Below are 24,196 nucleotides of genomic sequence, written 5' to 3'. Positions count from 1 at the left end.
CTCGTTGCCAGTTAAAGATAACTCTAGGTAGGATTCCCCATCCAAATTTTTGTTTCGTGTTCATGGCGATGGTGGTGCCCAATGCTACAACTTTTTCTCCCAAAGAAGCGTCTCTGCTCATGACCCTCCTAAAAGCGGCATGCTCCAATTTCTTGTCTGCTTCGTGACGTGCATCCAAATTCGTGTGCGTGTTGTAAGCAATATCGTGATTTTTGCATGGTGTGTCCAACGGATTCACACCCTTGTCTCCTCTCTCCAATCTTTTCTCGAGTTTGGTACCCGGTCCGCAGTATTGGTAGCCAGGTAAATGCATCTCGAAAAGTAACTTGTTGATGATCTCGTTCACGAGTCCCTTTCCTTCGGCAACGTACCAGAATCTCGGAGGTAGCATGTTGATAATTTTGATCAGGTAGCCGATACCTTTGTCGTCGTTCACGATGAAGTTGGAAAGTTTGCCAACATTGTAATTGGAGAGTGATGTTACCCCTACAGATTTTACTTCACAATAGAGGTTGTTGACACTCATCAAAACACACGCCCCAGAAGACGACTGGTGGATGGATAGTTGTGTATGCCAGCCACCAGTTGGGCCTGCGATCAGTTTAGATGTTTTAAATTGTAAGTATGTGTGTGTGAATTGAAACACTACAATTTCTTGCCAAGTGGTAATATATCGACGTCTTGTAATCAGTGTGTCCTATTCCGAGTTCCAGTCAGGTCGCATAATCAATATTTCAGATTCCATTTTAAACATATCCCGAGTCGTGATTAGCCTATGTGTGCAAAAAAGTAATATTAAAACAAACTCTTGACCTCAATAATACAAGTTGTGTATTTTCTTTCAGCTGTGGTTCCCTCTTTTTTTTCGCGAGAAATAACAAATTAACCTAATCATTAACTCAACAAATAAAAAAATGCATCTCTAAATTAATTAATAAAAACTGTTATTACACCCAAACCTCTATTTTATCGTAAATATAAATAAAATATCATCTCACGTAGTGAAAACAATATGAAAATTGTTCTAGTGAGTAATATATGATTGTCAAACACATACATGAATACATTATGTTACAGATTCCACCGATGTAGTTTCCGGTGAAATGATTATGATGAAATTACTTTTCGGTTCTCGTCGGTGAAACCTTTGATCGCACACCAGGCACGTTTCAATGTTATTGTGAGATTGAAGTTCATCGCTGGATAATTGGAGCATTTGGTTTCGATTCGTGTAAGAGACTGCCAATAGTCTCAACCTCTTCAACTATCTTTTCAAAAAAAAAATGTTTGATTACGTCTGGTCCTCGGTAAACATACGGTTCATCTATCCTATCCTGTCGCACAACAACAATATCCGAAACTCGAGGCTTCGTGCAGTGTTGTGGAAGAAAATTCAGGGATGAAGAATATACATGACTTGATTTATTTATTTCTTCTCTTGTTTTTTCTGAGGGCATATGCGAGTCTTATTCAAGAACTGGAATGATTGTGCCTTTCGAATCGAATTTATGGAGGGGTAGAGAGAGGGTCAATATGGACAGGTTAGAAACAAGTGATGTTATGATGATAGCCGTCGCCATTTCAGAGTAGCAAATGTTTAACATTAATTGTTGAATTTTATTTTAGGCTAGGCATATTGACTTCGTCAATTTAATCAAAACAACCATTATTCATCCTCATCGTTGCCATTAGCCAAAATAACCTCGCTTCTTTTTTTTCCCAATTTTCGTAGTGATCTCCGTTTGCACTTGGCTTTTGTAGATTAACAAAAATCGTCTGAAGTTTAAACACATCATACAGGTGCAACCTGTTTTTATAATTATTCTCATCGATTATTCAAAGTGTCTAATTTTCGCATATTCAAATACACACAAGTGGAGGGGGTTCATGCCACATTAGTAATTTTAAATTGTATTCTCGGAGCCATGCACACATTTCCTAACATTGTTGCCTTGTAGTCGATGAGTTATGCAGGTACAGCTGTGAAGTTGTTAATAAGACCCAACACAGACAAGTCACCCAACATTACTTTTCGACATAGATTTTTAACTAGAAAAATTGTTATGATTACAGTACACCCATATCAGTATACAATAACATGGTGCCATTTTTTCTGTTTCTGTTGCCAACAAAAGCAAATCTACAGACCACAGGTTCGAGAAATAAGACATTAACTATATTTTGCATACATGTAGGTACGCCCCGCGAGGTGTGTTATTGGAAGACTCAATACATGTGAGCGGTGGAGTAAATTTTTTTCTTTTATTTTGATGTCCATGCATTTATCTGAACCCCCTTGTCCAACCAAAACAAAAACTCCGGTCCCATCTGGAGACTGCAAAAACTGATATGTATGTTTATTCAGAAAAACCATCCATGGACAATACCGTTACACCCTCCATGTGCATTTTCCTTGTTAGCTGAACGCGAAGATGCCCGAGACTGCTTTCGAAATTGCTTTCAGCCTCGCATCACGATACAGCCGTTTTCTACAATTCTATTAGCCTACTATTATTATCTAAAACTATTTCATCACACACAATAAAAAAAATAAAAAAATAACATTTCTCTCCTTCACTCGCTTTTAGCCATCATCCAGTGTCCTTCTAGATAGCAGGTAAATCGTAACTAGCAAAAATATTAAAATCAAAATATGAATTATCCGTTATAACCCCTCCTCCTCTTTTTTTTCTCTCCCCTTCTTTACATGCCCGCTCGATGACATTGAAATAAGCGAAAACACACCGCTATGCTTAAAAAAAAAAAAAACATCCATTGTACAACTCTATAGGTCGAGGTTCATAAGCCTCGTACATCTCATGCGAGGGACTGTATATCTTGTTTACAGTTTATAGTGGCATCATATTCCTTCACTCGGGAGACTTGCAAGACAGCTCATTACTAGATCTGTTTTGTCGATATGAGAATGCTTGCTATCAGTAATAAAATTTTTATAGTGTTTAACCTAACAGCTGAGGGGCCGGGGCATTCCACATTTACCTTTGCTAGTGCAATAAATATCAATATTTTTAAGTTATGCAATAATTTTTGACATTATATTCACGTCCATTTCCAAAACTAGATTTATATACACAAACAACTCGCTCTTGCAATATATTATCTATTGTGAAAAATTCTCGTATGTTCGCAAAACAGGAAATACACGTCATAGCTTCCGTGAATCGAGCACAAGATTACTGGAGCACGCAAAATACCGTATGCCAAGAATAAAATATTCCAAATGCAGGCATCATGCACAAATAGAATAATCAGGTTGAATTTACAGTCTAAAACCACCATGTTCTGGCAGCAAGTATCAAAAACATGTGGTTAGAAGATTTTGATAGGAGGGTGAGTGAAATAGTTGTTGCAAGTAAACCCAGTACATGTGTAGGAATATATTGCATATAAGCTGTCTCACTCTCTCCATATGTGTGTCAGGTGGTCGTGTCGATCGTTAGTTGTATGTCACAGCTTAACCATACTAGGTAACATTTTTACATGAGGTAAGTTGGCATAATCTGCGAGGGTATATGTTTCAAGCTTCTAGCTGTAGAAGATTAGCTTTAGCCTATTTGCAAAATATAAGTTTGCCTCGTCGAAAGCAACTCAAACAGTGTTGCCAGCTGTAGGTTAATTTTCCCCGTTATACAATTGCAAGAGGTGAGTTGCTTATACCCTATCTGGAAAATATATCCATGGCTTATGTCGTAGGTTAATTTTAGTTTGCAATAGATCTTGTGTGTTGCCCCTTACAAGTGATATAGCTGCCTTTCTGCCTTTGAGTCACCTGTAAGACTATATGTGGGTGGGCAAGTGAGGTAGTTTAGTTTACGATAGATCGACCTGTCATGCTATATACTACTTTCTGCTTTTGGAGTTACCTGTAAGACTATATGTGGGTGGGTGAGTGAGGTTAGTTTAGTTCACAATAGATCACACTTTGAATTTGCTCACACTCTCTCTGTCTGTGTGTCAGGTGGTCGTGTCGATCGCTAGTTGTATGTTACAGCTTAACCCGAACTAGGTAATATTAACTGTACTTCAAAAAATAAAAATTGTGTATATCTCATGTCGAACTAGAAATAAAAAAAATCAAACATTAAGCATTCATGCAGATTAATTAAGCCATAAGTTCAAAATTTTGGCCCCCACACAAATCGCATTACATACATACATACATACATACATGTGGAAAAACAGAAGTATGCATGTTTTTTTTCGTCCCCGTGGCATTATGAAAGCAAATATTGCGTGCATACGGAAATAACACAGAAAAAAAGCGAATAGAAGCAATTTAAAATCAGTGGAGGAAGATTAGTATTACAAGAACATAAAAACATGTGCTTGCATTCAACTTCGAAAAATAAGAATAAATGTGTGCATACAAAACACATATGCTTTCTTTTCACAGTTGTAAAATCATATAAATTGTACATGAAGTAAGTTGTGAGAAGGCTCTCTCTTTTATGTCTGTGTATATGTATGTTGTACCATTAGGTACAAGTATTGTACAATTAGGTACAAATTGTTGTACAATTATTTCCCCCAGTTGCCCAGTTGGAGTTGGGGGCACAACACTGGTACTATTTGTACCCACAGTACTTACTCATGTATTTTGTTTAATATTTTATTTCAAATTCACTGTCAGAAACTAGTGTTGCCAGTTCCTGGATGTAGGTTTACCTACTCTGTTAGTTGTCACTGTCAAGCTCCCAGTATTCGTACAGCATAAAAAACCATAACCCCCCTCCTCAAAATATATACATTGTATACGCCAAAATGCCCAATAGCCTAGCAACACATCATGAAAAAACATGCCAAGAGGACCCAGTGGGTTTATAAGTCAGTGTTGCCAATTCCTATTTGTAGGTTAGCTTAGCCAGTGAAAAATCATATAGTGGAATTTTTGTGAAGTGGGTTGGCAATACCAACAAGCATCAAATATTAATTTCAAGCCTCAAATAATTATTCGGGCGTCAAATAATAATTCGAGCCTCAAATAATAATTCGAGCCTCGTCAGTGCTGCCAATTCCTATTTGTAGGTTAGCTTAGCCAGTGAAAAATCATATAGTGGAATTTTCTTCAGATGGGTTGGTAAAACCCAAGCCTCAAAAAAAACATCCAATAAAATTGTCAAATATAAAAAAAAAACAATAGGTCCCCCTCATAAAAAGCTACAATAAGAGCTCACAGGTCGCCAACACTAGGCCCCCAACAGTGTTGCCAGACATAAAAAATACATGGACCCCTCAGACCCTTTGATGAAAATTTACAGTGAAAAACCCAGTAGGTTAACAACACTGTCAGAAAATCTACGGCAGTGTTGCCCAGATGTAAACAGAGGGCAATAGACCCCCTCATAAAAAAAATTACAGTAAGAGCCCACAGTGCTGCCAACTCTGTCCTCAATGCCGTTAGAAAACCTTTTACTTTTTTGGGTTGGGCACCACGCACCCTGGCAGGGTTAGGGGCCAGGCATCCTAAAAAACAACAATTATTATTTGTTTGTTTGCGTCACAATACAGGTGCGCGCACGCGCGCATGTGTGGCACATCGTTCCCCCAAGAGAGGTTTACAAAAATCACGATATACATTGGCGCCCAGAACTTGGAAATAATACATATTCGCTCACCACTGTTGCCAGCTCTAGGTCTCTCCCCCTCCTCATCTTACAGCAATATTGGTATCTATCTTTTTTTTAGTTGTAGATGGGTTGCCAACACACTCTAGTTAATAATGCTACATATTTATACACACACACACACACATACTGTATTGCCATCCATCCATCTCTCTCTTTTACGGCAGTATATATTTGTTACCGGCTCTATTGCCCAGTGCATGTATGTTACGCCAGTATATAAATTAGCTAAGCCCTTGCCAAGTAAGAAAAAAAGCTGTAGGTAGGTGTTGGCAACACTGTCGGTTGTTTAACTCTTCCCCCTCTCTTTTTTTTGTAAAAAAAACTATGGCATAAATACCAGTAGGTTGGCAAATTGCTTTATGCAATTAATTAAGGCAAGCCTCAAGCAGTATTGCCAGCTCCTTGCTTTAGGTTAGGTTAGACCAAAATAAAAACCTTGGTGACTTTTTGAGTAAGATGTTGGCAATACTGCAAGACAAGCCTCAAGCAGTATTGCCAGCTCCTTGCTTTAGGCTAGGTTAGACCAGAATAAAAACCTTGGTGATTTTTTCGAGTAAAATATTGGCAACGCTGCAAGGTGAGCCTCAAGCAGTATTGCCAGCTCCTTGCTTTAGGTTAGATTAGACCAAAAAAAACCTTGGTGATTTTTTCAAGTAAAATATTGGCCACACTGCGAGAAAATAGAGCTTATGCCTTGGGCCGTGTCCGGATTGGCAAGCACTCCGTCCCGTTCTCTCCCGTTGCTCTCGCGTACCGTCGAAGTCACGTCCAAGTCGTCCGAATCTACATGTCCCCTTGTAGTACGGTTGTCACTTTTCTCGCCAGGTGTCAGCCCGAACTTCACCCACCGCGCTCTGGGGCGCAGGCGCATCGCACGGAAGTAGAAGACAAACGCCAAACAAACATGACAATAATTTCCACCTATTTACTACTCACATTAAAAATATAACACGCTATTTCATCATTTACAATTTTTCTGCATTTATTATCGATAAAATATTAAAATATAACTGAGTTTTACATCCTCTAATCAGTAAATGTTGTCTGTACAAAGTGAAAGTTAGATTATGGCTGCCAAGCGCAGCATCACAGCGCCAGCGTGCATCTGTCGCGCCTCTCTGATCTTCCCTCCGACTCCACGTCTACCGCAAATTCGGACAACAGAGATTGGCTGAGTCCCGGATGGAACAGCGCTCTAGGTGACATCTGCTGCTGATTCGGACGCAGCCCTGGCCACTTCTATTAGTCAGTGTTGCCAACTCCCATTTGTAGGTTAGCTTCGCCTGTAAAATATCACATGATGAAATATTCTTCAGGTAAGTTGGCAACATTGAACCGCAATTGATGTTACCAGTGTTGTCAACTTCTATTTGTAGGTTAGCTTCGCCTGTAAAATATCACATGGTGAAATATTCTTCAGGTGAGTTGGCAACATTGAACCGCAATTGATGTTACCAGTGTTGTCAACTTCTATTTGTAGGTTAGCTTCGCCTGTAAAATATCACATGGTGAAATATTCTTGAGGTGAGTTGGCAACACTGAACCGCAATTGATGTTGCCAGTGTTGCCAACTCCCATTCGTAGGTTAGCTTCGCCTGTAAAATAACATGTGGTGAAATATTCTTGGGGTGAGTTGGCAACACTGAATCGCAAATAATAGCGCAGAACCCGTGCACCTCCACTAGTCAGTGTTGCCAACTCCCATTTGTAGGTTAGCTTCGCCTGTAAAATATCACATGGTGAAATATTCTTGGGGTGAGTTGGCAACACTGAATCACAAATAATAGCGCAGAACCCGTGCACCTCCACTAATCAGTGTTGGCAACTCCCATTTGTAGGTTAGCTTCGCCTGTAAAATATCACATGGTGAAATTTTCTTGGGGTGAGTTGGCAACACTGCGCCCGAAAATGGGGCTCGCAGTGTTGCCAGCTCCTTGCTTGAGGTTAGGTTATACCCAAACACAAAAACCTTGGTGATTTTTTCGAGTAAGGCGTTGGCAACACTGCGAGCCCCACCGAGCCCCATTTTCGGTTGCAGAACCGGGTTGATCCTACTACTCAGCATAATACCAGGGAGGGGGATTCGAAGGAGGTACAAAACTCAAAGTCACACAATACTATTTCCCATTTGCCTTCTTCCTGGCTTCTTCTCCGACTACACAGAGAAGGAAGGGTGGTTTGCGCGTCACATTTCGCAAAAGCGCCAACGACAACGATGCGCTGATGCGTTACAGCACCTTGAGTGCAGACGGTTCAGCACTTCCCAACACACTACCTGATCCTGCCAAGTGCATCATCCAGTCCATGGAGCTGCGCATGCCCGTAGTGGAATACGAAACTAACTACGGTCTAAAGTATAAAGCAGACATTTTGAAGAATCTCCAAGTACCCATTCAATTTTACGGTTACCAGTTCGTGCAGAAACCTGCTTCGGGCAACCATTTTGAATTTGACGTGACCACACAGTTTAACAGCATCCGGTACGATATGCCAGAGTTTGTGGTCGTGCTCTTCCAGACAGGGAGGGACAATAACCAAGAAAAAGATTTGTGCCAGTTCGACAACTGCAAGATCAAGAACATCTACCTCAAAAATGGCTGGAACGAGATATTCCCGCGTGAGAACTACAACCTTAACATTGCAAACAACGACTACCTGAAACTGTACGAGACATACACAGCTTACAAGAGAGTGACCTCCGGCAATGTGGACGTGTACAACAACCCCAGTGAGTTCATAGCTCGCAGACCCATGCTCGTCATTAACACATCGAAGAGAAAGCAGGTATTTGTTCACGATCGTACTAATATCAAAATAACATCAAAGTTGTGCGCGAGTTCCATGACGCCTTGAGTGCCGATACTCCATGCCGCGTCATACTTATAGCAGAGAAAACTTTTGTGTATGATGTCAAGAATGAAAGAGTGGTTGAACAGTCTCAGATACAAGAAATAAATTGGATAATTCTATAAAAATACACTGACCTTAGATCCAAACATTCTTCACACATAAAAAAATCCCTATACTATAGTAATATTTGGCAATACTGAGTAGTGCCAACTTCTATTTGTATGTTAGCTTCGCCTGTGAAATATCATATGGTAAAATTTTTGTGGAGTAAGTTGGCAACACTGCGAGCCCCTACTTTGGCCTCCAAAATAGAGGGGTATTGAACCCAATGTAAAAGGGCCACGACCACGACATACATCGTGAAAAGGGGCTCGCAAATCATAAAAAATACATCGTAGTCGTTTACGCTGAGAACATCCACCTACAAAAAAATAAGGTCCCCAAATACATCGTAGACGTTTACGTTGAGGCCCCACCTACAAAAATAAGGCCCCAAAATAATTTGAGCAAAAAAAGGCTTGAACATCGTGAAATGCTATAAAATCAACAAAAAATACATCGTAGCCGTTTACGGTGAGAGCCCACCTACAAGGATAACATAGAAACAACCATTTTACACTTTGTAGGTTATTTTAACCCGTAAAAGGCTGTAAAAAGTGAATAGGTTAAGTTATATCACGTAAGTTCATGGCATACCTACAGAGAAGAGGCTCCAAAATAAATTGAGCAAAAAATAGGGCTAGAACATCATCGAACGCAATAAAATCCATAAAAAAAATCATCAAAATATGTCAAAACTGATGTTAAATACATGGCATTCCTACAAGGATTGCGTACAAACAATAGGTTTACACTACTGAAGTGCATTACACCAACAACTACAATTGTCCCCCCTCCCCCACACGAGGCGGTTAACAGAGGTGTTCTATTGTCCGTCTACGACTCTGAGGGCTTAAGTTACTATGTTTACCTATAGCTACCGGCAGGCTGTACATATTTAAAAAAATGACGTGAGCAATAAAATGTAACAATACCCATCATGACCTTCGTCGGATGACGTAGAGGTAACGTTGTTGCAATCACACCTCCGGTGTCGTGTAGATTTCAATGTTTGCATAATAGGAAATACTGTTAATGGAAATGTGTTGTTTCTAATTAGGTCCATTCAACCCCTCATGGCATACTGACTTTTTTTCTACGAGCTCCCACTGTCCATCCTCGTTATGGTGGAGGAAGTGAATCTATTTTCGTTGCCAAGTTGCACATGAAAGAGGATCATGTGTGGGAGACTAATTTATACTTGTGATTGCTTGGCTCACTTCCTTAATGCTTACAGAGGATGACAAGGTACCAATGGATGCCATACCTCGTGCGTCCTGAAACTGAGATTGAGGCATTTTCTTAAGCCCATATTTTGATGAGTATAGAGAATTAAATCAGTCACAAGGGACTGAGGCATTGTTCGAATCTCTCGGTCTAGGCATGGATGCAGACAGGCACAATGTTTTGTGTGTGGACATAATTGTCATGGTACTCCCTCTCTCTACCCCTCCTTAAATTCGATTCGAAAGGCACAAATATTCCGGTTCTTGAATAAGATGCGCGTATGCCTTCAGAAAGAGAGAAGAAGAAATAATAAATCAACGCATGCATATTCTTCATATACGTACGTGTGTTTAAAGCTTGGTAGCAATGTGACATGAAACAGTAAGTTTTTTTACTCTTCAGTGAAGTTTTTTCAACTTTTTGCTGGGTGACCCAACAGGAGTGGACAAAAAATAGCATATTCATACAAACTGAAATCTCGCTTTCCCCCAACAATGGAAAACACATTATTTGCAATGAAATATCGACTCAACTACCCTTCTAAGATGCTAGGATGGCTACCACAAGCTTGGTGACTCAATACTAAAAGCAACCGAGCCACTTACTTCACAGCACTGTCACTTAGTTTCAACAAGAACAGTTCAAGGTCTTTTAATAGCAAGCAGAAATACTCGCGTTACAATATGAAGACCCCTCTCACTGTGTTTGTTGCAGTTATTCTCTGGTAATTATGCCTTGCCGATTACTGAGTGGTAGCATTGTCGCCTTGTAATCAAAGTGTGCCAGGTTTGATATCTGTTGGAGGCACATGGTGGTTTGAACCCTATTTTAATATACATGTCCAATCCAGATTAGCCTTTCAGTGCATAATGTGAACTTAAAACTACAATTCAATCAATCAATCTATGGTAATTATATCCTTGTGTCAAGTACATCCCTCTCTAGGAACTTTTAACATATATACTGCTTATTAAATAACATTGTATTTCTGATCCTTTCATTCTCATAGTCATTAGTGATCCAAGAGAAAAATATATATTTTGTTCTGACATAGGAAACATGCAATAAAGACGCATGTCAAAAGCTAGCTGAAAGAATAAACAGTGAGGGTGATACACACAAGCTTCCAGCCGTATTATTTGAACAGAATAAGATACAAAATTGGATTGATGTTGCTAGATAGATGACTTGTGTTGCTAAACGTTTGTTGATAATTAGTTGGTTAATACCGAGATATTACGTACTGGTATCTTCGAAACTTCATGCTGCAAGCCTCGCCCTGTACAAGTTTATTTCCGACACGATCCTCTCTCTCGTTATGCTTTTCACAGATAACATCAAAACCATAATATGCGATTTTCTGGCCCTTCAATTCACAACACAGACACTCATGTTTCTCTTTATATCGCAACGATGAGGATAGGCAGTAACATATGGGGTTTGGTTAGTCTCAGAGCTCCACGAAAGATAAACTTCCGTGTAGCAGTAAGACACGCTAGTACCGTAAATTGCACTGCGCATAATTTAGTTTTTTTTTGGAAAACAAGCAAAATCCGTGTTGGAAGCAGTTTGAAGACTGAAACGGCTATGCAAGGACACTTATTATAATGTAAATATCTCATAATAATGCTTCGAGAATTGCTTTTCAATAATGTTCATTTCTTAATTTAATCAATTGTTAGACAAAACGCAAAATTTTGAAATGAGAATTACGGCTTTCCTTTTTTAGGTACTTGAGAAACTATTGTAACACTCATCGTACCGCTGTATATACAATTACCAAATTTCCGTTCTTTTCGAGTCTGAAATTGTGGTGAAATCCCTTTTCTGTTCTTTTTCATTGTTCCTCCTATAGTTAACCCAGTTTTTAACTGTACATCTACACGTTTCAAGGAATTGTATAAGTTATCGGTAGTTACATTTCTGTTGGTATCAAAATTATGTTTAGACAGTCATACTACTGCCTGCCTAGGTATAGAAAGCATTTCCTCGTCTTCACATAACTCTAGTCGCCTGTTTCTTTATCGGAAGAGAGAAAAGTATTGTAAATGTAACGTGTTCTAACATCATAGTTACTTTAGCAGCAAGCGAAAAATTCAATATCTGACACACCACTTGAAATCTCGGCAAGCATATTTGCAAGTTTCTGTTCGCAGTTCGGATCATGTAAGAAGAGGTCGCACTGCCTGAAATATTCCATGTTTTTTTCTTTAACTCACAGTACAGACACAAGTACAGTATGCGAAAACTGACACAATGAGAGGGATCTTCATATTGTAACGAGAGTACTTCAGCTTGTTATTAAAAAGACTTGAACTATTCTTGTTGAAACTAAGTCACAGTGCTGTGAACTAAGTCGCTCGGTGGTTTTTAGTGTTGAGTCACCAAGCTTCTGGTAGCCATTCTAGCATCTTAGAAGGGGTGAAGGGCATTTTTACATTATCAATTATGTCCACACACAAAACATCGTGCTTGTCTGCATCCATGACTAGACCGAGAGATTCGAAACATGCGTCAGTCCCTTGTGACTTATTTAATTCTTTACATTTACCACAATATGGGCTTAAGAAATTGCCTCAATCTCAATTCCAGGGCGCACCAGCTATGGCATCCTTGTTTACCTTGCCATCCTCTGTAAGCATCAAGAAAGATAACCAAACAACCACATGTATAAATTAGTCTCCCAGACATGATGCTCTTTAATGTCGAACTTGGCAACGATAAATAGATTCACTTCCTCTACCATCAGGGGGAGGAATGGCCAATGGGAGCTTGTTAAAAAAAGGTCAGTATATCATTAGGGGTTGAATGGACCTAAAAGAAAAATCGGTTAAGATGAAAACATAATGGATAGATAGATCATTATCAGATTGGGATTGGCTTGTATTTGCTCTCTTCGGGTTTAAGAAGCCTATAGAATTAGTTAGTTGGTTGTTTCCCACTGCAATATTTGAATTTTGAATAATCACATTTTAGTTATGAAAGCATCGTCTACATCCAGTGTGATCATGTATGTGTTTGGGTCGAGGCTTTGTATCTGCTAGCAACATTTCTTTCCTTCTTTTTCTTGTTATCTGCTCTCTATATTGAACATTGGAAACGACACATTTCCATTAACAGTATTTCATGTTATGCAAACATTGAAGTCTATATGCCATCAGAGGTGGTATTGCAACGTTACCTCTACGTCATCCGACGAAGATCATGATGGGTATTGTTACATTTTATTGCTCAGGTCATTTTTTTAAATATTTACAGCCTGCCGGTAGCTACAGGCAAGCATAGTAACTTAAGCCCTCAGAGTCGTAGACCGACAAAAGTACACTTATGTTAACCGATTCGTGTTGGGGAGAGGGGACAATTGCAGTTCTTGGTATAATGCAGTTCGAAGCAGACGTGTGTTTTCTAAGTGCCCAACTTCGTCAATTTCATCAAAATAACTATTAATCCTCCTCACCGTTGCCATTAGCCAACATAACGTCGCTTCTTCTTTTTTCTACAATTTTCGTAGTGATCTCCGTACGACCTGCGCTTTTGCAAATTAACATAAATCGTCTGAAGTTTGAAGTCGTGAGCTCTCCCCATACCGTTGCAAGGTGTTTTTGTGGTTGTTCTCCTCGATTATTCAAAGTTCCTCACTTTCGCATATCCAAATACACACAAGTGAAGGGGATTTATATCACATTAGCGATTTTATTCTTGGGGCCATGCACACACTTCCTAACATTGTTGTCTTGTACTCGATGAGTTGTGCGGTTACAGCTGTAAAGTTGTTAACAAAACCCAACACAGACAAGTCCACCACCATTGCTTTTCTTTATTTTTTACTAGAAAATTGTTATGATTACCGTACACCTATATCAGTATATAATAACATGGTCCCATTTTTTTATTCTGTTGCCAACAAAGCAAATCTACAAGCAACAGCTTAGAGAAACAAAACATTTTTAAAATTCTCCTGCGCATAACCTATAGTGATAATATAATATACGCCCCAATGATGGAAGACTATACAATGAGACACGGCGCCCCAGACTTTACAATACAAGCAAAAATGGACAAGTGAGGAGTGGAGAAAAATCATTTCTTTTATTTTGATGTGAACAAAAGTTTTAGTAAATACATTGATTTTGGATGCCATTAAATTTGCACCGCCCCCCCACCTTGTCCAAAAAAAAAAGCTCTGATCCCATCTGGAGAGTGGAGATGAACGTGCAGAAACAAAAATATTGCAACACTAATATGTACTTCTATTCAGAAAACCCAAAAGTTTTAACCTCCATGGACAATATCTTATTCCGACTGTTGGAAATAATCACACCCTCTACCCCCATGTGTAAAGTTTTTTTTCTCGTTGGCTGAACGCGAGGATGAGGATTGGAAGATGCTCGAGACTCCCGTTCATTCGGGTATAACATCTTTCCATATCTAACACTCCATTTCCTTTTCTGTAAGAGCGGCATTTCTTTAGATACCCGGAGCACGTGTCTGATGTGACTGCTCCCGCTGTCCCCTCTTTGTTTCCAACTTCGCCACTAGACCGTTAACAAGCTAATTTTTACTCAATTCATAACCGTTGAGTGATATGTAAATATTTTCAGCAATACTGAAAACTCATTGTCGTGATGATAATTCAAGCAGAGGAAATTAGTATCGCATCAAGATACAGCCAAATGCAAGTAAAACTATTTTCATCACACGGAGGCAAAGAGGTAAAAGGTAACATTTCTCTCCTTCTCTTGCTTTTAGCCATCTTGAATAATTAGCGTCCAGTGTCCTTCTAGATAGCAGGTGAATCGTGACTAGCGAAAATATTGAAATCGAAATGTGAATTTTTCGTTATGGTCTTTCTTTCATCTTTGCATGCACGTTGCATATCACTCTCGGTGACATTGAAATAAGCAGAAACACGAGAGACTTTTTATATTGCATGGCAGTACAGGTTATAACTCATAACTATGTCTGTTTTAAAATAAAATAATCGTCAGTCCATATGACAATGCTTTTGTGACGTAAACACAAAATGTCTCTTGTTTTCTGTCCGTGATGACATATTTATCCCTGAGGGGCCGGGTACTGAGCTTTTCGCTTCCAACATTTACAAACAATATGGTTTACAGGAATACTTCGCTAGAAAGCACAGTGCAGTAAATATCCATTTTATCAATATTTTAAGATATGCAATAATTTTGTTCACCAGCTAATTATTATGGCGTTATATTCGTGTCCATGTGCGAGACTAGTCTTTATATACACCGCCAACTCACTCTTGCAATGTAATATCTGATGCAATATAGTACAAACAGCTGTGGAAGGTTCTCGACTCTTCGCGAAACAGGAAGTACACATCAGAGTTATGCTCAAGATGGGGGAGAGGGGAATTGCACGCCAGCTTACTGGGGACACCCACAATACCGTAAGCAAATTTACAGTCAAAACCACTATGTTCTGGCACCTAGAATAAAAAAACTGCGATCCCCATCTCTAAACAAAACAGAGATATAAGTTGTTAAGCTCGACGACAACGACGACGTAGGCTGGACGGGCACTTCCATAGCTTGCTTCCTGAAGCCAAACAGGTTAATAGGCATTGTTTTTTTTTATATGCTTGTATTATAGAAATATTGCCAGCTGTAAGATTAATTGGGTCCCTTCCCCCAAATCACATTACATACATGTTGTGGGCAGAGGTATGCATGTTTCCGTCCGAGAAATTACAAGAGAAGAGACTGCCTCCCAATATTGCTTAAGTTTTGGTTAGCATGCAATAGATCTGTATGCTACAAAATACAGAAGGGGGAGGGGTAATAAGAGCATCAACACTGCACCACTGTTGCCAGTTAGCATGTGTTAGATCGTAGTCATTGTCACCAACTCTCCATCTTACTGCATACGTATCATCTTATAAGGCTACAAAGAAAAAGCTAAGATATCAAGCATAGATCGTAGTCAGTGTTGCGAACTCCTATTTATATGTTAGCTTCGCCTCTAAAATATCATATGGTAAAGTTTTCGTGAGGTAGGTTAGCAACACTGCGAGCCCACTGTACCCAAAAAATGGCTTAGAACCGGTCCATTGTCTCTACTCCCTCCGATTGTGTGAATTTTTGACTTTCGTTTACATTCTATTTCTAATAAAGTTGAAAAAATGTACTATCCTCCAAATGTTACTTGACCGCCCTGAAAAATTCCGATCTTCAGAAATCGTTAATTTGGCAACATAGCTCTTGAAACTCGGCGTAGAGTAGCCAACTTTACTACAGATTTCTCTACTAGGCGGGAAATGCTGTGCTGAAATATTAACATTCTTGTTTATAATATGCAGTCGGAAACTATATTCGCCCAACACATTAATAGAGAACCTAACGGTTAAAAATGCCGAATCTCAAGTATTATCTTTAATTATTCCTCATACCTGTAGTATAGTCGGCTACTCTCTGCTGGTATATACGTTAAAGTCCCAATCCCAATTTACGTTTCGTGTTCATGGCGATTGGTTGTGATCATCGCTGCAGCCCTTTCTCTAACGACACATTTCTGCTAATCAGCCTTCCAAACGCTGCATTCCAGTTTTCGATCGGCTTCTTGACGTGCATCGATGTCGGTATGCGTTTTGTAAGCAACGTCGTGGTATATCATGCGTCGTCGAGTGCATTAACGCCTCTGTTTCATTTTGCAATCGTTCTCGAGTTTAGTTTCTTGACCGCAGTATTGACCACCTGGTAAGTACATTTCGTAGAGCTACATGCTGATGATGTTGTTCACAAAGTCATGACCCTCGGCAATTTTCTAGAACTTCCGAGGTAGGGTGCAGATGATCTTGATGTGCTAATAGAAGCCTTTCTGTTGTTTACGATGAATTTGGATAGCTTGGGGCTGATTATGTAAACGATGTCCACCTTCTCGTTGTGGAAATTAGCATTACCGGATTTTTTTCACCGGCTATGACCCGCATACGATCTACGACCTATCTGACGTCGTCCATCCACACGAAATCTTTGGACAATGTGTTTTAACGTTTGACACCGATGCCTGATTTGACTTGGCTTCAAATGGGCTTGATAAGATTCTTGTATTTATCGCCGCTGCTGGATTTCACTCGATGTGCGTGGCATCGTTGTTTTGGTAAAAAGCATCCAACAATATTAGAATATCCGTGTAACTTTGATAATATTCGTAAGTGTAATATTTGGATGCTTTTTGGTGATGAGTTCGCACAGTCTCACTGTGCCAGGATACTTAGCTCAACTATTCTTTTAACCTAAATTAATTTTCACAACGTTACCGTCGAAGGTGACTTTTCCAAACAACTCCTTCGTTAGCTTTAATTGTCAGGTATAATCCAAAAACCTCATCTCTGTCAAATTTCCCTGTGCTGAAGTAATCCCTTGCCAAGGAACCTAACTCATTTTTCTCCGAAGAGGAAGAAGTCATATCTATAACTTGCCGTTTTTGGTGGTTGCTTGAGTATGAGCGGAGTGTGAATGCTAGAGATAGGCTTAGATGGAAAATCAGCATAGTTGTAAGCGGCAAGTAGTACAAACTCACAGATGATATCCTGATTTTTTTGTTACAACTTTGATCTCTTTACCGAGTTTGCTTATGACATCGATGATAGGTTGATCCTGCTCTTCGTAAAAAACACAATTCTTGGATTTCCAAACCTTGAAGCTTTTCGCCAGGTAGTTGCGCATCTTTAAGTCGTATTCAATTTTATGTTTTGTCACTTTGTAATCGGGGGTTATTTTAATCATCACGACGTTTCACGTGCCGATGCAACATTTATAAAGTCGTTGATTTTATTTCTGTACTAAAGTCCTTTGATGTTCGTGTTATCCGATCGATACGAAACCAAAATCGTCTTTGTTCCAACAAGAAGCGCAGAATTTTGAAAATTGATTGTAGTTCAAATCTCCGCCCACGTGGTAATCGTCAACATGCTTGAGGTTAGAGTGGTCCTGACGATACAAACATTGTCGCGAAGCAGCTGTTTGGGAATCTTCTAGAAGGCCTGCCTCAGTAAAAACAACCCATTCCCATGTGACGACCCTAAGTGAAGAAGTTATGAATTTCATTTCGATTTTCCAAAATTACGTTTTCGAAGACCGCAACTTAATTTTCGAGACAATAGCCGAGAGGCTTCATTTCGGATGCAAAAGTGGCTATGACCAATATCTTGTACAGTCTCTTCAGTTGTGATATTCTGATTGCTCTAAACTTTTAGAGAATACGTACAGGTGCTTGTTCTTACAATATAAACAATTAGGTGCGAGCAGAAAGTTGTCCACAAGGAATATAGTTTTTACACAGCCTGAAGAACCTACAAAAAAACAACGGCTGTTTTCAGGTAGCAACTCACCATTTTTTTCTTGTTTGGCTGTTTGGCGTTAGCAACTAATACGAAACACACAAATTACTCATTCGCTAGCAAAGGGTCAATGCTACATACATGTTCCAAGTGGCAATATTACCCCCGATTGTGTCATTATTTTCTTTCTCTTCTTCTGTTCAAACTTCAAAACAACTTCCTTTTTCCGTCCCTCTGTATTTCACAACACGTCAGAATAGAAGTGATTAATGGTATATATGAAATTATACACTTTTCTCTCAGAAAACGATTAACTTTTATCAGAACATGGCTAATGACTGTTAAAATGTTTTGTTTGGAAGCATTGTCATACACAAATATGTTCACAAAAAGTTTTCATTTGTGTGAGATAGTCTGTGAAGCAACATAATTTGTTAGGTGTTCTGTGGCTTCCAAGAAGAGAGAAATAAAACTTCTCATTTCCAATTCAGTTCGATGTAATAATGCAGTATCAGGTTTGAATAATGGCTTCTTAAAATATTTAACAGGCTATGGCCCCAGCGCAGGTGTTCAAGAAATGTGATGCAATGTACTTTAGAGTTTTGTTTCATCACAGTAGAAAATTTTATCGTAAATTGTATGATGTAATCATGACTGATCACATGATATGATAATGCATGTAGTGCTTGTAAAGCTTTGAGTCGAAACTTGTGCTATGTGATTTTTCGTGTACGGAAATTACGGTGACAAAAAAATTCTATACTGCATACACGGTAAGAAAAATGACGACTCCAGTCGTCATTAATAGTGTTGGACAGCCGAAAATCTAAAAACTGCTACTAGAGTCGATTTATTTCGAGACCGGAAATTGTTATGCCAGGAATTTTTCGTGCGTACATTCTCGTTGCTACTCACATGTTACAAATGCGCAAAGTGAGAAAGCTACATGGGAAAAGCTGAAAGCAGCTTACGAAAACCAAGGTATAAGTAGGCGCTTAGCAATTAAAAGAATACTGGAAAGAGTGCGTTATGAAGATTTTGCTTCAATGGACTTGTATCTGGGTGAAATAATTATTGCATCAAGAGTTAGCGGACGTGGGATGTAATATCGATGATGAAGAAATCTCCGAAATTATGTTGATTGCATTGCATGAAGGTAATTAATCCTTAAGTAATGGGTATTGAAGAAACTCGGACGAAAATTACAAGGATATTTGTGAAGTCACGGATCACGCAGGTTGATTTTCGACGAAGTGAAAGTGTTCCCAAGGATTTTGCATATTTAATTTCAGATAAGAAGTAGGGTCTATTTGTGCATACTTGCCATCATTACAAGAAGGAAGGCCACATAAATCCAAGATGTCATCAACTACGGAAGTCTAAGAAGAGGAAGAAGAAACCTACTGTTACGAAGCAAGGACAAAGTTCTTCACAACACAATAGTTCATTGATGTTGACAACCCACAGTGCTTATGCCAGTAAATTAATGATTATGACTGGTTACTTGATTCAGGGTGTACTTCACATATGAGTAAACGTAAAGATTGGTTTGTTAATTATTCAATTTCTAAATCATCTGAAATTACCATTACAGATAATCAGAAGTTGATAAGTAATATAATTTGGTGAAGTGAAAGTAAATCTAAAAAATAATGTGCAAAAGTTTATATCTGAAGTGATGTATGTTCCAGATAGTACAGCCAATTTGTTGTGTGTTAACAAAGTTACTGAAAAAGGTTATGTTATGCTATATGATAACAAATGGTGTAGCGGTTACGATGAATCTGATATTGAGATTAAGGCTACTCCAAAACTTACAGCAACAAAGGTAGGTGGGTATTTATAAGTTAGACCAGGCTGAAAATTTGTCATTGATGAATTTAAACAATATTACTGTAAATTCTCTTGAAAATTGTGAAGAGACAGTAGCTATGTTATCAGTTAATGCTTCACAAGATGTATGGCATAAACGTTTAAGTCATTTCAGTCTAAGGGCCGGTTGCACCATCTCCGCTTAACGTCTTATCCCCCACTTAACACAATTTTGCGGTTGTTCAATGTCCGCCTAACGTTACCTAGCACTTAAAGTCCCGTGTAACGTAAGTGGCGGTCGGAGTTCCGCCTAACGCGTTAAGTGCCGGGTAAACATGGAAAAGCAGTACACTGTGCAGCCAACAGATACGTGCGGTACCTAGTATAATCTGTGTGTGCACTTTTATAGTTGATAAAATGGCAAAGTCTCGATCAGCTGTTGTAAATTGCGAAAGTTTGCTGTACGTTTTGCATTACCAAATAACAGCAAAAAAAGGCGGATTTGTTAATTATCCCAGGAACGGCAATAAATAAAGGAACGTTTATAAATATATGTGTAGAAATGAATATTAGGTGGTCATTTTCGTGTGTGTTCCGAAAATGTTGAATATAGCATTAGCAGTTTCACTGTAATTTCGTATGTAGGACTTGAGTGCATGCGGGTACAGAAAATAAAACCAGGTTAAAGTAATGCGTTTTATGCTTGCAACATTGTATTAAAATGCCGTTCCAAATAAATGAATGTGTGTTTGCTGTAACAATATTTTCAACCAAACACAATACAAGAAATGTACACCATGCATGCATCAGTTGCTTTTTCGCAATCCTAGTAATTTGTAATCTTTAAGATTAAAACACGTGTAATATTATTCGAGTCACTTTCGTCGCCATTGGTGTGAATGTAACATTGCAAATAAACAAGTAATGTGTTGTTTCCGAATAACAACTGGCAAAGAATACACGTATAATATTTAGCAGTAGCTACTCTTACCGTCCAGTTCATACATATGTACGTACAAGGAACAATTTTAGAATGGTGGTGTGTTTTTACAAACACACGCATTTACAATAATAACCTTTGCAAGAAACTACATACCTAGTAGTATATGAGACGTAATATCAATCTTTTCAGAAACGTATACATTGTATATGTGTGATTTTGTATGTTAACTTCCAAAACTGGCAAAAAAAAGTTTACTGTTAACAAGCATCCTTACGATGTTGACATGCATGTACAAGGAACTATTTCCCACTGGTTTTGTACCTAACCTAACCAACCCTACCCCAACATTCATGAGAGAGCATAAGACGTAAATGCCAAAGTTTTTTTTCGATATTTACTACTTAGAGGAAACGTTTTATGCGAAGTAACATATTTTTAATTACATTGTGCGAGATTTTGTACTTTAATTTTAAAACTGACAAAGAATAATAATAATAAAGACAGGTACAGCAGTATCTTTACGGCGCTGATACGTATATGCAAGGAACAATTTCCGAATGGTGTTACGTTTCGTAGATACAAAGAAAATGCACCATTGTATTAAACCTGGCACGAATCTACATGCCTGAAGATGCATAAAACGTGCACGCAAGTTTTTCTGTTTTTTTTTTTACATTCATATGCAATACATATGATCTGGTATTTTATTTGTCAAAATAACTGGCCTAAAAAGACGAGCGGCTAGGGGCAGCATTAACACCTTGGGAAATACATGCTAACAACACCAAACCTGGGCTGCCTAACCTATCCACGTAGGCATATAATAGCATAAAATAAGCATGTAAATAGGTTTGGCAAATTATAATTTCTTTATTTAAGCTATTATATTCATACGTGGATAGGTTAGGCAGGCTATGTTTGGTGTTGTTAACATGCATTACCCAAGGTGCTAATACTGTCCTATCTGCTCGTCTAAAAAGGACCACAGCTTGTACGTATATATATATATACAGCCTGGAGTTTCTTATTTTTTCTTAATAAGAATAAAACATGCGTACATACAGTACTACGGTACTTTACATTACTATTTGATTATTCCTTTTGTGCTAAGATGATACTAATTCCCAAAATGTACCTTGTACATGGAACCGTTGATTAACGATTTTTTTTTGTGCTATTCGAATTTGTTTTGACTACAAAAATTTAATTTTCATCTGCATCGTTATTACTCAACCAACTTTCAATAGTAATCTTGCACAAAAGCTCCATTATAAATAAAGATGAAACCTATAAGATGGTCAACGTTGATAATACTCGCTATTCGCTAAAGAAGGGGTTACGGATTGATAAATTATTAACAGAAACGAATGAAAAATTAGTAAGAGCAGAACAGAAGATTGCTCTTCTCATTCCGTATATTTACACAAACTCAGATATGTCAGCCTTGCACTAGAAATTTAATAAATGTAACTTGCATTTGTTACGACTTCGTAAAATTTTGGTCACTGTTTAAGAGTAATATGTTTTAAAAAAGTGACCGTATGTCTTACTGAAAGATAAGACGAGGAATATTCTTTTTGGCATTATGTTAATTGGAGTACGTGAAAAATAAATTGAAAATTTTGTAAGCTTCCCACTACTTCGAATGATTACGGGTTATATTGTATCATATAACATACATTTGATATTATTTGAGAGTACGACACATGAATTACCTACTTCTATCAGCTGTTTCATTTTATTGCAATAAATATTTAGTTTTTTAAAACATATTTCATTTGAAAAAGCATGCATTTGGAATTGACAAGCAGACATTAGCATTATAAACAAAAAAAACGCAATCAAAAACACAACTTTCTCCAGCTTCTGTTGCCAGGTCGTACGGCAAGCAGGAGAAAGTTCCACCTTACAAGGCGGAGGATAAAAATGCTTGGTGCAACCCACCGCCGCCTAAATCTCCCGCCTGTCGTTATCCAGCACTTTGTAAAGTGGCAGATTGAGTGGGAAGGTGCAACCGGCCCTAAGAGGAATGATATCATTGAGAGATAATTTAGCTGAATGAATATGTTTTCAGTTGACACACCAAAAAGGTTGTATTTCTTGCTTTGGTGGGAAGCAGAGAACTGCATCTTTTCCCAAGGTAGTAACAAAAAGAACTAAACAAAAAATGGAGTTAATATATTCTGATGTTTGTGGGCCAATGTCCTAATCAAGTTGTGGTGGTGCACGATATTTCGTCGTTTTACTGATGATTATACTGGCAAGAGTTTTGTATATTTTTTTTAAATTTAAGCATGAAGTTTTTGAAAAATTTGTAGAGTTTAAAGCTTTCGTATCAAATCAATGTAATCTAACAATCAAGAAACTTAGATCAGATAATGGTACAGAATACTGTAACAAGAAATCTTCTGCATATCTCACTTAATGCATGAGGCAAGTGTTCCATATACTCCGCAACAAAATGAAGTTGCTGTGTCCCGCTCACCTCAGCCTAAATTTGAGTGGTTCGCCTTGAGTGGTGTCGGGAATGTCAGCCCTGGACCCAAGACCAATGGGGCCATGTTCTGTTCAGTGACGAGCCCAGGTTCAGTTTGGACAGTGATTCCCGACGCATCTTAATATGGATAGAACGTGGTACCCGATATCTCAAACATGGTTGAAAGAGACCGCTATGGCTGCGGTGGTGTTATGGTGTGGACCGGTATCATGTTGGATGGCCTCACACCGTTCCATTTGTTTTATGGAGGCACCCTGGGTTGTGACAGGTATAGGGAGTTATCCTGGAGCCCCATTTGCGCCTTTTTTGGGGTGGTGTTGATCCACAATTCCGATAGGGCATGCCTGTGATGGTGTTGGTAGAGCCATAGCACATCGTCAACCACCTCCCCAAACCATCCAGGAGCTAAGGAACGCCTTGGCGCAGTAGTGGATGCTACTGCCACAGGGTATCCTCAACGGTCTCGTGACCAGCATGTGATATCGTTGTGCAACCTGTGTGGCTGTGAGGGGTGACCACACGCCTTACTAATGCCATATCGGGTGAGATCTATGAACTCTACATTTGCACACTCATGGTTTGATGCTCATTATCGACTCCCATGCCGGCGTACCAGCATTGTCATATGGTGGTGTAGGCTGTTGTATACTTATGTGTATTCATGCTGAATGTCGTTGCATTCCCTCTGCTACTTTTCGTACACGTCGCTATTCAGAAACTGCTGAATGTTGAAATCTAGATAGTAATTTATTTCAAAATGTAGAACAAGAAAATTGTATACCTGTTAGAAATAAGCAATTTCCAATTTCGGC

The sequence above is a fragment of the Lepisma saccharinum genome, chromosome 24 (genome assembly GCF_977018435.1).
Source record: "Lepisma saccharinum chromosome 24, izLepSacc3.1, whole genome shotgun sequence".
Classification (NCBI taxonomy): Eukaryota; Metazoa; Arthropoda; class Insecta; order Zygentoma; family Lepismatidae; genus Lepisma; species Lepisma saccharinum.
This window is presented reverse-complemented; position numbering follows the sequence as displayed.